At 36.9% G+C, this 13,910-nt stretch overlaps 1 long non-coding RNA gene across 3 annotated transcripts in view; it reads right to left on the bottom strand.

The window, feature by feature from the left end:
- Window positions 1–13,910, bottom strand: part of LOC136007632 (uncharacterized) — a 154,759-nt gene that overhangs the window by 66,395 nt on the left and 74,454 nt on the right. For all 3 annotated transcript variants that reach the window (XR_010609779.1, XR_010609777.1, XR_010609778.1), the window contains exons 3-4: window positions 3,050–3,125; window positions 1,019–1,111 (exon numbers count right to left, since the gene is read on the bottom strand). This is a non-coding gene — a long non-coding RNA (uncharacterized LOC136007632). The remainder of the gene's footprint in view (window positions 1–1,018; window positions 1,112–3,049; window positions 3,126–13,910) is intronic.

Here is a 13,910-nt window from a genome sequence, read left to right as displayed (position 1 = left end):
GGTGTTTATAAAGTAAACTGATTTAGTTCTTTTTCTGCAGTGAGCTGATATTTCTAAGCCAAGCTGACATGCAATTCACAAGTATGTGTTTTATAGATAAGAAGGCAGCAAGGCAATATTTACAGATGCACATACACGGAGCTTTTGGGTTTAGTCCTTAAGCATAATTATTTGTACTTAGCTTGGATGCAGTTTGTCTGTGGCTCTCATGAGGCTACAATCTTGAAGCGGCAGTTATTGTGCTATGGAATGGTGAAGGAGGCAAGTGGGGTTCCTTAATGCTTTGCTGCCATCATGTGGCCGGTGAGATCAATAAAATGTTGGGGAGGAAGATCCGCCATCAAAATAACACGCCTGGACAGCCTATCTGGAAGCCGGAGACTGGATCCCAAATGATTTTAACAACTTACTAATAAGCTGACTGACTGGACATCAAAACTCAGCTGCTTTTCAGAACTGTGACATTTAGTCACTGCCATTTCCTGAAAATATCCACAACAAATACTATGGCTCACTTCTCTCTTCCAAGTTCTCTAAGACACCAGTGTTTAAACTGTGCCTGCTCCAGGTAGTATCTATTATCCCTTCAACTAGCAAAAGCATCAGACTTGCATTCAGTACCTTGCTGAGTAAAACCCTGCAGAAAAAGTCCTACAGTAGCAGAACAGTAGCCTGCAGTAGTAATTACTATGATCAAAACCAGCTGTTCTCAGCAATACCAGGTTTTGGAGTTATAGCAGCATTTATCCCGATGAACCTAGGGTCAATGAAAAATTTATAAAGGAAAAGAAACTATGGCCCTGAGCCTTACTCAGCGTTACTAACACGAACCGTGGTCTGCTACATAATACAGAAGTGAATGAACCCCACCTAATTTTCAGTGTCTGTAACTACTCTGGTCAGAACTTCCTCTGTATCCCAATGACTTATAAAAAAAAAAAAATAAAAAAAAAAAAAAAAGGAAAACAATCTCAATATCTAAGTATGCTTTAATTGAAATTCATTTCTTTGGCAGTACCTGGTGACAAATGAATCCATAGAAAGTTTGAAGGAGATGTCCAAAACCCAGAAGATACTTCACGTACTTTGATGTTGATAGAAGAAAAACTATCTGGAGAAGATATGAGAAAACTAGGCTGTTTCTATGGAAAGAGTTTGGCTGTTAACTGCAGCTACACTACTAGTCATTTTCTGAAGGAAGATCTAGTCTTGTAGTTGGAATCATTTTCTAAATCTGTTATGTAGCTTGTGGTATGTGACATAGTGTGCTCAGTACTTGTTTCACAACCCACAAGGCCATTAGCAAGGGATGACTGCATTTTACTCTTCTGCATCCTTGGATGTTCATCCATGAGGATACAGATATGGGTGAGGAATTCATATGTCAAACTACGGAAAATATTACTTGGCTTCCCTGATAGATTATTTTGGCAGTCCTAATGGCAGGTTTTTAGTTACTACTGGGTCTGCTCTTTGCTGGGGCTTGTGTTGGAGATAATTTTGTTCTTGAACAGCGTTTTGGTCTTAACATGGAAGCATTTCACTAGATTCATCTGGCTGAAGTATTCAGTCATTGTTTGCCTTTTCATTAGATACAAATGAGAGATATACCATCAAATTGAATATTTTGCAAGGTCTCAGTTTCATAAAAATAGCAAACTTTACAATCTTCAGTATTTCCTCCCTCTTTACCACAGATGGAAACTAAGTTGGAAACATTTAATCCAGTACACAAACATGTTTTTATTAGGAACAAAACCACTGCAATTTGTTCACAGCTTCTTTTTAAAAAACATTCTGATGTAAACCTATTCCATGTTATACATCCATATGTTGGCTTAGTTATAAAGCCAACAGCTATTAATGTCTTTATTTAAAAAATAAAGTTTTCCAAAGTATCCAAACTTCTGCTACCTCCCTCAAAAGGTTTTAAAAGGCCAAAACCTTGCAAAATAACTATGTGATCTTTAAGGTTCCTTCCAACCCAAGCCATTCTGTGGTTCAGATTCTATGTGCTAACCATATTAAGGGTAATCCAGACAACCTAGTGAAGAGAACGTGGATTTTCCAGGAAGGCACACAGAACAAATCTGTGTTTCTAGATATATATACATATATATGTATTTTATATATATATATAATATATTTTATATATATATATATATATATATAGTGTATGTGTGTGCTCTGTGTGCATGCACACCTTCTGAGAACATTGCTTCAGCCTTACTACAGAATCTGAGCACATGGAGCACCAGATGCTTTGCCTCTCTTGGGCTGTTGGATATGACATGATGTATTTTTCATTAACAAAAACTGTGGTATATAGTTAGGGGTGAGAAATGTGTATTGGTGCTCCAGTGATACCCACTCAAAACCAAATGTGAGGCTGCACCTATCTGTCCATAGAGGGCCTCATGCACTTGGTCATCCTGGTCAGGTGGCCTGTAGCAGATGCCTTTAATCTGACCCTTAAACTCTCAGTCAGCTCCCCATCCATCCCCAGGCAGAGCTCTGCACACTCCAGCTGGTCACTGAGGGTGACAACCCCTCATCATTATCTCCAGTTTGTTTTTCCACCCACAACTGCAATTACATTATTAATTCTCAACCTTTTGAGAATAATCCAACCAACCTTTTTTGTCTTCAAATGAGAAAATGCTTTAAAATCCATATAATTTCAAACACATGAGTTAGCCCATCAACCACAACCTTTTGCACATTTCTACCATAACCAATGACAACAAAGAAACGTGCAGAACATTGTACAGGGCTACCAAATGTAAATAGGAGGGCAAGCCGACTTGGGTTAAGGCAAAATAAACTTTTTCAGAAGTGGACAGCCTAAAGCTGACAGCAAAAAGGGACCAAGATTGGCTGGTAGAATATTAAACCTGGGGACTTAACGGAGAGTGTGAAGGGAATGGCTACAGGTATGGGGGTAAAGAGGAAAATGTATGCAGAGCCAATGCAGAAAGCACATGATAGACAGTCAACCTGTAACATGGCAAGAGATAAAAGAAATAATATCTTCAGGGAAGGTACTTACATTCACAGCTTGCAGAGACAGCCATGAAAACAGTGTCTGGTCGTCATTCTTATCTGAACATAATAAAAATGAGGCCCTGTTTGAAATGGAAGAAATAAACGTTATGATTATTATTGAAAACAATGAACAAAAAATAGATTTACACAACCGATTACAGGCTAATAATCTGTATTTATGCATATGCTTAAGCATGTAAGATTTTGTTGCTTTTTTTAGAGATGAATTAGGATTCAGATGTGGTATTTTCTGAAGCTTTGTAGAAGCACTCATCCAGCTGAATATGAAGTAAAAACCAGTAAATACACTGGCCTCATCACAGCATCCTGTAGTGGACATTGTACAGGTATAAGAAATGGTTGAGCCTTAAACACCTTTGCTTATAAATGGAGAAGACATGCTGCTTCTTTAAAATAGTATTAATTGGTAATTTTAGGATTTTAACAATAAAATTTAGTAGCAAATTAGTAAATACTGGTGCTGCCATGATACCCATCCAAAAATAAACATACCATTAAATTCAAAGCCTATAAAACAATTTATTATGAAATGATTTATTAATCATAAGGCAAAAAGTGCTAAAGTGGAAACAGCACAAAAACTTGGTCAAAGACAACAACCCATTACTATTTGGAAAAAACCGTACTTCACAAAGTGCTCACCTGCCTGTAAAACATTCAAAATATGAAAACCAAAATAAGATTCTATGATTTCAGGTCCAATTCAAATTTAAGAAATAATAAAATGCCTTGGACCATAAACAAGTATCTGTCTGACTTTGCCTGACTGGTTTATCTGAAACCTTTGCCTGGTTTCAGTCACCAAAGAATCATCGTTCCTATCAAAGTGTTGACCAGTTTGCAGCAACTAACTCACACAAAAAGGCAAAGTACTAAATAGTCTGCAAAATGTAAGTAAGCATAATGACAGACTTTAGAACTTGTTTAAGGATACAGGGCCACAACTGTAGCTTCAGTAGCTGGGTGGCTTGTGATGTTTTCAAAACTCAATCAGATTCACTACTGGCACCTGCTCGATGTGACAGTTGAAGTTCTTGATGTATAAAACTAAGTACAATGTAAGATTTTTGGTATAGCTTGAAACTTCAGAAAAATATAAACTTGTTTGTATCAATATTCACGTACGGAAAATAGATTTTCTTGAGAAAAGTAAAACCAATCTATTGAGAGAATACTATTTTCTGTCATTAAACCTCTAAATGATGAAGTAGACATAAGAAAAGAATCACAGAAGGTGAAAAACTACAAGCCCAGTAAAGATACAATTTCATTTCACCACATTTTCATTTGAGTTCTGTAATGGCACAACAAATTTGCCACAGTGATCACTGGCACTTATCTGGGATCCTTTCTGGAAAATCAAAAACTGAAGGAACTGCAGTGACAGAACCTTTGCCCTTACCATGCTGAACACAGAAGTACGCCTCAATACAAAAAAAAAAGAGGGTTTGGCCATGCTGCAGCATACTACACATGAACATGAAAAAACAGAACAAAAAGCCCAAACCCCACAAACACAACTTATTCTTAACCTTTCTTTTACTTTCTGTGTCCCTCTCCCTTAATTGGTTTTCACAGCAACAGTTCTTGAACCAAATTATTTTGTAAAAGCCAGAAACTCCTTAGAGAACAAGCATTCTTCAAACACAACTGAGCTGCCACAGAGCAATCAGCCTCTGCTATGTTTAATTGCCACATGCTGCTTTTCAGTCTTCCTGCCTCTTTCATCGTCCTGTGGGTCACATCACAAGCTTGTATGAGACAAAATCCTCGTGAGTGATCCTCCTTTCATGCCAATAGCAAAGACTGAAATTACGCACTACTCTGTTGGCTGCACTGGTTTGTCTCTCAAGGGCACTAACTGAATGCCAGAGATAACAGCTGCATGCAAGTTCAGATGCACACACCTACTACTGGCCTTTGCTTGTCAAGAAAACTATTGTAATAGTGTTATTACTTCTACAGCATTGAAAATAAAAGTACAAATAGTGCCGGTTAGTTGTTAACAAAGCTGATTTTGACACGTTTCCTAGTGCTGAAGTGAAGATTGCATATAGTTACAAGACAGAGGTAAAGATAATCCAGTTATAGAGTCTGGAACTGTGTCACAGTCAATGTATACAAATACAACTATAGTATTTAATTTATACCTATATTACTGTTATTGACTGAACTGCTGCTGAGCTATAAAGAATATAGTTTGACTATTTTCAGTCCCGATCTACATTTTCAAAACTGGTTTTTTTTAATAATATATAAATACAATAGTTTTGATAAAGACAATTTCCATAGTATTTGTTTTAACTGTTGTTATTATAGTAACTTTCCAGAACACACATAACTAACTCATATGTTTATAATGAATAACAACAAAGGTTGTCCATATATCACCTTTATGGTTTTGGGTGGACATAGCTTCAGACAGTAAACCTAACATTTAAGCTACCCTGTTACCACTGGTAAATTGCATGATTTAGATGATAGGTATCCTGAGAAGAAAAATAAATTATAATATTAAATAAATATTCTAGTTTCAGATATATCTCCTTCCATTAGTTTCTATCCTGAGAAAATGTCATCACTTGGTATGAACCAGAGTTTGTTTTGAAAGTATGTAACATCAAACTTTAATTGCTAAAATGGTTCTGAATTTCCTGTATTAATCACTAATCTAATTCTTTTGTCATAATCATCTCAAAATGTGATCTGAGAAATTAAAATCAAATTCAATTTGAGGAATCTGTTTATAGCTATAAAAGCTAGTTGTTCTTTCAGCCCTTCCCTAGTTGGATAAAACTTTTCCTAAAATGAAGCAGAAAAATCAGGAGTGTTACCCATTAGATGTTAATATTCTGAAAATCCAGAGAGTGAACATTATTCTGAGTAACAAAAGGAAAAAAAATCAATTTAGACATAGAAGCTGATTCATACTTCTGAATGCCAACACAACCATTTTCATGCGGACTCCTCTCAAGATGTTATTACTATACCAACAGAAGTTATTACCATAACTTAAAACTTCTGATTGAGTTGGGTTATATCTTTTTAGAAGCACATTAACTTTATGGGGTTTTACCCAGTAATAAAACAAATTCACTGCTTCCTCAGTCAAGTTATTTCAGCTGCTGGTTACCTGACTGAGAGAAGCAGCACACTGTTTCTGATCTCTTCCATCAGTTTTCAGCTTCCAACCAAGCTATCAGTATGCTTTCATTCACTGACACAGAACTTTTTGTTTAATGGAGATGCTTTTAGTCTGTGACAAGGGCAACTCTTAAAATTCTTTTTTTCCTTAGTCTAACACCACAGAGCTTATATTTTTAGACCCTGAATATTTGCTGTAAATCTTCAACTCTTTTCAATTTCTCATCCAGGTTTTATATTGGACAATTAAACCAAATACCAATACAGCAAAATTTAATTAGGCTTACCTGTTGATTTAAGACTGTATCAAATATGATGTCAGACACTAGGAGTAAACATGAAAATAATGCTTCCAGTTGCACAGATTAGGAAAAATGACTAAGAGTCAGTTTAGAAGACTAAATAGTCTTCTGTAATCTTTCCAAGGGTCTTCAAGATCCTTGCCATCATCCCAGTCTATTCCTTCTGTATTGCACTTAGACCAACAGCCACAATAGCCATTCTTTTAAAGTAATATGCACAACCAGGTATGCACAATGTACAACCAGGCACATTGTTAGCCCTGAAAAAGATGAAGCGAAACTCAGAGTACTCATGCCATACTCAGTTTATTTTTAGTCTTAATACAGTGCTCTCAGAGAAACAATAAAGATAGAGGTAGCAAGACAACTGCATGTTTCCGATTTCTCATTGTAGGATAAAGAGACAGCACCAGCAACTCCAAAGAACAGAAGCACAAGAAATACCATGTAACAAAGGGAAATTCCAGTTCAATCTTAAGAGAAACAGGGAAGAAAAGGTGAAAAAAAAATATATTATTATTTACTGGCTGGTAAACAGCCCAAAATCATTTTATTTGAAAATTATATATAATGCATTTTATTTTATCCCTATTATATGCAGTAAACAGTTATAACTTGTGTCTTATAACTGGTTGTCTTATGAGTGGTCCCTACTTCCTTAGTAGGAGTTAGGCCAAATACTCGAGGAGAGTGTAAGCTAGAAATACACAAATCCAGGTCTCTAGCTCACTGAAACATGCAGGTCTTCCTTCTAACAAGTTAGAAAATACAAGTTAGAAAACAGAGGGCAGCTCAGTATAAATAAATAATGATGAGAAAGTTTTATCAGGTAACCAGCAAAAAAAGAAAATGCAACTACCCCTTTTCTGCTACAGAAAGGCCACTGAAGATCAGACTGAGCTGTGACCCTAACTTACCACTTGAAGAATCCCTACAGAACCGTATCTTAACAGACCAGAAATGCATTTGTGCAACACCAGCACTTCTAGCATAGGTCTATGCCTTCTTTGCTGTCTGCCTCTTTTTGGCTTGAAGATGCACTACCCAATGAAACACATAAAAACCCAAAACCCAAAACCAAGCCAAACTAAACCAAAAAACACAAAAGAAGAAAACCTCACCAAACCCCTTTCCTTAAGCAGGAAAAACATGCACTATCATTTTTGAAAATACTACCCTAGAGAATGGAAGTGACCAAACGTGTGTTTGGACTTCTGCTGTAAAGAAATGTTTTCCTCTTCTAGCTTTTTTTACAGCCTTCAATCTTTCAACACCGTAGTTACTGCCTTTTCACAATGTAGAGGGAAAATAGCCTGTTAAGTAATAGCCTGCCTCATAGCTTTTATTTTTGTGACCTGAAATGTTACTTCCTACACAATACTCAGAACCTATTTCAACTTACTTTTAATTCCATTTTTGTAATTCAGGTAAATTATTTCAGATAAAAGTACTTAAAGTACTGATTCAAACAGCAATAAAACTGCTTTTCCCAGCACTGGCTGTTCAGTTGGGCTTCAGCATTTTATGACATTTCTTTTGTAGAAAGCAATTTAGGGCTTGTTATCCATAAAGAAACATCTCAAAGATCCAGTATTTCTTTGATGCTGCTGGCCCACAGCTTAAATTAAAACCTGTGGGCTTCCTGGGTATTGCTGTTTTCCATTTTGATGCCCCAGTATTTAGTTATAATACAGCATCCAACCAGAAAACCTACACCAGCTTTGCTGATCTCATCTCTGTGTTTATGGAAGCAATTAAAAATAAAAATTAATTACATATGGTCTGCCTTTATAATTTATGTTAAGCTGAACTTCACTGTCATTTTCTGATAGGGCAGAACTAATTTAATGCTGTTCTACTGAATTGTTATAATGAAAAACAGACCACACAAAAAAAATCAAATTGAGAATTACATGAGTTCTACATGAAAATAAAACTCACTTTACCTTTGCAGATCTCTGTGTAAGTAAGGTCTACCTGAAATCCTGCAGATGGTGTGGAAAACTTGAGTTTGTACTTTGGGCCATATAGCTAAGACTTAATCACCTTAAGCAGAACCTCATCTGCCCACCTGCATTCCTTGCCATGAAAGCTATACCCTACTATCTAAAAGCATACGTATTAAAAATTACTTACGTATTCTTTTGTGCATTAACTTGACATCTTCAAGCTTCCATGGAAACACAATGTATCACAGAGCAACCAAAGAAGGAAAGATCTGAGTAAAGAAAACCCTTTCTGGAATGACTTTAAGTATTTTAGACAGTCACAGTGAAGCCACAATTTTTGCTTTTATCAGAAACTCATTCTGCAGATGAGCAATTAAGATATTAAACCTTTCCTAAAGAAGGGGGGAGCAGGTTGGTTGGTTTGTTTTATATTTATTTGGGTTGTGGGTGGGTTTGGTTATTTGGGTGTTTGTTTTAAGTAGAATGGATGAGTTTTGGAAAAGTTGACTGTAAAGCATTTAAGAGTGTGAAATACATTTGTTGTGCTTAGGCTGCTTCTTTCTGCAGATGGCAATTTGAGGAACATACATGTCCAAACTTTCAGCTTTTCTCCAGTCAAGTAGATCCATTTGCTTTGAAGATGTATTTGTGTGAATAAAGGTCATAGCTCTGACATCTTTAATATACAAGTATATTTTCACTGGAAAATAAAATCCTAGGAAATCTGGAAAACATGCTTATATGTTACTGAAACTAAGTTATTCTTCTTTCTATACTTCAAAACTTCTAATCTTTCCTCAGATCCTGCAACATGATGTAAGATATCCACCAATGGGAAAGCTGCCTCTATATTAATTTTCATGATACCTGAAGTTCTCAGTGATTGTTCCTAATTCACAAAGTCCAAACACTGACAGGATTTTTAAAACGTGTAAATAAGTGTAAATAGTGTAAAATAAGTGTAAAAAGTGTGTAAATAAGCTACATTAGCTTGAAATGTTTTTTTTCCTACCATTCTTTAGTGCATTAGACAGTAACTACAGTTTGCCTACGTCACTATCCTCAAATGCATTCAAAAGCTTTTCTGAAATCTTAGGACACACAAGTTTTGCAATACTTTATATAGAAAAACATAAGCATGGGATACATGTCAGCTCTCTGTTAAGAACAGTATAAAGCGCACACGTAGGATGTTATAACACAGTGTAAGGATGATAATAAAGATGTCCTGTTAATTGACAGGGCAGTTCATTGACAATGCCCAGCTTATTTGAATTATCATCACACCCCCGCAATCTTAAAAGAAATATTCATGTAAGTTATTTCCTTAAATCTTTCACAGAAAGAAATGCTCACAATATCAAAGCCCAAGCTAGTGTCACATCAGTTTGCTTACACTAACTCTCAAGTTCATCTGTGTTTCACATTCAAGAATCAAGGCTGCCTCTAACGTAGACAGTAAAGGTTAGATCTAAGAACTCAGATGTAATGATTCACATCGATCTATACAACTGGCTATTCCATTTTTTTTCAGATATATATTTCATTCTATCTTTTACTTCAACTACAGAGGCATGGATAATTCCTGGATTTAAAGGCTGGGGCTGTCCAATTTACATAATCTTGTTTTCCCCCTCATCTTCTTTGAGTATAATTTCAAGGTATAGAAGGGATACCATGCCTGAAGTTCCACTCCCCCCCCCCTTTTTTTTTAATGCACATTGTTGAAATACTACTTTTGTTTTTCGTACTATAAATAACCACAAGTGAAATAGATCACTTAAGCAACCAGGTGACTTTGAGGGCTGAGATTCCCAAAGCTCTTACTGCAAATATTTTGGGATAGCTGAGACAATTCCATAAAACCAACCATGGGCCTTCATGCTGTTTGCATGCAATAAGTATTACATTCTTTACATTACTCTGTAAGCAATGTAGTATTCTATGCAATTTAAGCTATCACAGTCTTGATCTCATCTAAGTTTGGCTTAAAACTGAGTAGCAAGATGTTTTATTCCTATTATCACCTTTTTCCTCAGCACTACTGTCACAGTGCAGAACTTAATTCAACGTGACAGATGTTCCTGTGGAAACCACAGGACATGCAAGTGCAAACCAAAAGCAGTAACTAGTTCAGCAGTTACCTCAAACCTAAAGACAAAATCTGAGCTCACCTTTTATAAACATTATGCACATATGAAAAAGACTTTTTTTTTTTTTTTTTTGGGGGGGGGGGTGTTTGTATTCTCTGTATCTTTCTTAAAGAGTTTTTGCTCAGACTGTCTGACAAGATTGTTGACAGAGAGAAATTGCAGACAAAATAATTGCAAAACAGATACTAGAGATTCCAAAAACTTGATTCATTTGATTATATATACTACATAATATATTTAACAGTAAGGCCCGTTTGTAGATCTAAAGTAATCTACAATATTTGCCTATCTGTAGATCTAGATTACTTATATTTTTCTTTCAAATGCTAAAATGATCAGCATTAGCTGTACTAAAAACTGGGAGCATTCAGCAACAGCAGAAATGAGCATAAATTCATAGAATCACAGAATCGGCCAGGTTAGAAAAGACCTTCAAGGTGATCAAGTCCAACCACTCCCCAGCAGTGCCAAGGAGTGCTTCTTTTGCACTGGTATCCAGAATAGTCAGATTATGAATACCAATTAGTCAAATCCGACTGTTCTTTGATAATGTCTTGATTGACTTCTCAAGCAATGGTTCTGCCTTGAAAAGTAAGATGGGGTTGAACTACAGGCATCTGCATACGGTGGACAAAAATATGGAGTTAAGTTGGCAGGAAAAATGGAAGAAACACCAAGTTAGATTTTAATGTTAGAGTAATAACTGTGAACGCTGACATTTCATTATGACATTATCAAAAATAGCACGGCATTATTTTATAACAATTTCTAAAGTAGATATATCCTGGTACTTGAACTTCTTTTCATGTCCTTCACACTGTGACATTAAAACATGCTGTGAACATACTGTACACTAATATTGTCCTTAAATAAGGCTGGGTGTCTTACACAAATGGAAACGAATTGTTATCTGATTGCAAAGATGATCTCAACAGTGGATGTGTTTCCTGCTGTTAGCTCACTTGGAATGTTCTTGGCTGACAGTCAGGGTCATTCTAATCCTGGTAAAGCTAAAATAATAAATTTAAGAATGCCCATTGTCTTGCCTGCTTTTATAAAGTGAGAACCCAATCTTTTCTGAATGCTCTGAATTACGCTAACTCTAAGTTTAATTGAGTGCAATGCTACTCGTGTACATTGTAATTAGAGGCAGCCTTGCTAGGGCACTGCAGTGGGACACCAGAGACCTGAGGCTCTGCTAGCATTTCTTGAGAGCAGGCTTTGACTCAAAATGATGTGGTTTAAGAGTGCTTACGTACAGGACAATCTTGATTTCATTGGAGGACTTTAAATGCTTCTGAAACATCATAAAAGATGTAAGAAATAATGGTTTCCATCATTTGGTGGCATTTTTCATGCTGCTCTGAATCAGTACTAATAACAAATAACTAGCACACACATGGGAAGACATTCTCTCTGACATCATTGTCATGGAAAAGGAACACCAAGGCAGAAAACATTTATGCAAGCTCATGGACCCCTCTTTTCCCTTCCCTCCCCACTTTTTCCCCCACATTCTATATAGAAACAAACCAAGATCCTTAAACACATTTAACATCGCTAAACATGTTGCTCAGTTTGTCCAAGAAGCCTCCTGTTCTCACCATTCCTTTTTTTTTTTTTTTTGGAAGATTTACTTTTGCTGGGAAAGTTGCTGACTAATCACAGCACATTTGGAGGGAAAAGGGAAACAGTTTACAGGCTAAAGACGATCTTGAAAAGCATATCACCTTGCTTTAGTGTGTCATAATTCTGTCAACCACAGCAGGTCTGGAGAAAATAAGTATCTGTAGAGAGCCAGCAGCCTGTCTGCAGGTACTGAAGAGTACAAGGTTGTGAATCTCCAAGCTGCACCATTAAAAGCCAAAAAAAGCCCTTGCTTTATTATTACAGCAGTTCCTGTTCTATTTTGATCACATGGCTGAGGAAATCTTGAAGGAAAATAAAGGCTGCCCCTTCCCTATTTCTCTCTAAAAAGCACCATTTAATTTGGTGGACAGGAACTACATTTGTTTAATTTCTTTAGCATTCCTTCCACTGAAAAATAAAATGGAAGGTGTTCAGGTTACTGTTGTTACAACAAACAGATCTATAGGAGGTTTATGTGGTTTCTTTACATTTACACGGAAGATGTATATTTAGCCCAGAGCTAGCTCTTTAATAACTCTGCTGCAGAAATGATGTTCTGCTAGCTAGATTCTGTTTCAGTTCCTAAGGGTTTTTTTAATTCTAAAGGTAAGAAACTACAAGAGGATAAATGAAAAGCTCTATCAGATCAATTGACACCAGTTCACAACAATTCACCAGTGGAAAAATCTAAGGTGTATAGTTTTAGAACTGTCTACCAGGATATGACTTTCTTCTGAAACAGTATACAGGCTGAGTCTCTGCAATCACTTCGGAAATACCATGGGAGCAGAGGGGAAGGTGCTGTCTGATTGTTCTCTATGACCACAGTTAGCTAAGCTTCTGTCTAACCTGTCCTAAACTGTACTTGCCTTATTATGCACTTGGAGTACCCAGATCCTCTGGCACTTCTTTAAACCTTTCAGTACATTGTCACCATTTGTATGGAAGAAGAGCCAGAATGTTCTAGGTTTTACCACATGATAACACAGGCCAACAAAAGAGAACCAGTAATAAACTTTCCCACATTTGTTTCAAAAGGCCAGTTAAGTATGGTGAAGATGCCCACGGATTTCCACAAGTTTTCCCAGTGTTACCTCAGAGCTGAACGCCTGCAGAGGAAAATGGACTGAAATCACAGTGAGGAATAATTTTTTTCCTTTTCTTATGCTGCAGTGTTTTTAACCTTCAAATGCTGAATGAGAACCGCTGTTGTAGTAATGGTGGTCTACAGACATGCATATTGTCCGAATTGATATGACAAGAGGAAATGGCCTCAAGCTGCGTCAGGGGAGGTTTAGACCTCCCTTTAGGAGATTAGGAACAATTCCTGCCCCAGAGGGTGCTCAGGCATTGGAACAGGCTGCCCAGGGCAGTGCTGCAGTCACCGTCCCTGCAAGTGTTCACACACCGTGGGGACGAGGCCTCAGTGCTATGGCTTTGTGGTGGCCTTGGCAGTGCTGGGGTAATGGTTGGACTTGATCTTAAAGGTCTTTTCCAGCCCAGTTGATTCTATGATTCTATGGCGAGGTGTCTTGGGGAGCCTGATTTTTAGTTAACAAACCAACAGATTTGGTGAAAAGATCTCTTTTGCAAGAGATCAAGAACACAAACCTTTCTTCAAATCATGCAGGCACCAATTTAACATTGTCACCCCTACCTCCCTAAAC

This window comes from Lathamus discolor, chromosome 2 (genome assembly GCF_037157495.1).
Source record: "Lathamus discolor isolate bLatDis1 chromosome 2, bLatDis1.hap1, whole genome shotgun sequence".
Lineage (NCBI taxonomy): Eukaryota > Metazoa > Chordata > Aves > Psittaciformes > Psittacidae > Lathamus > Lathamus discolor.
The sequence above is the reverse complement of the archived record's forward strand: the minus strand, read 5'-3'. Positions and strand labels throughout refer to the sequence as shown.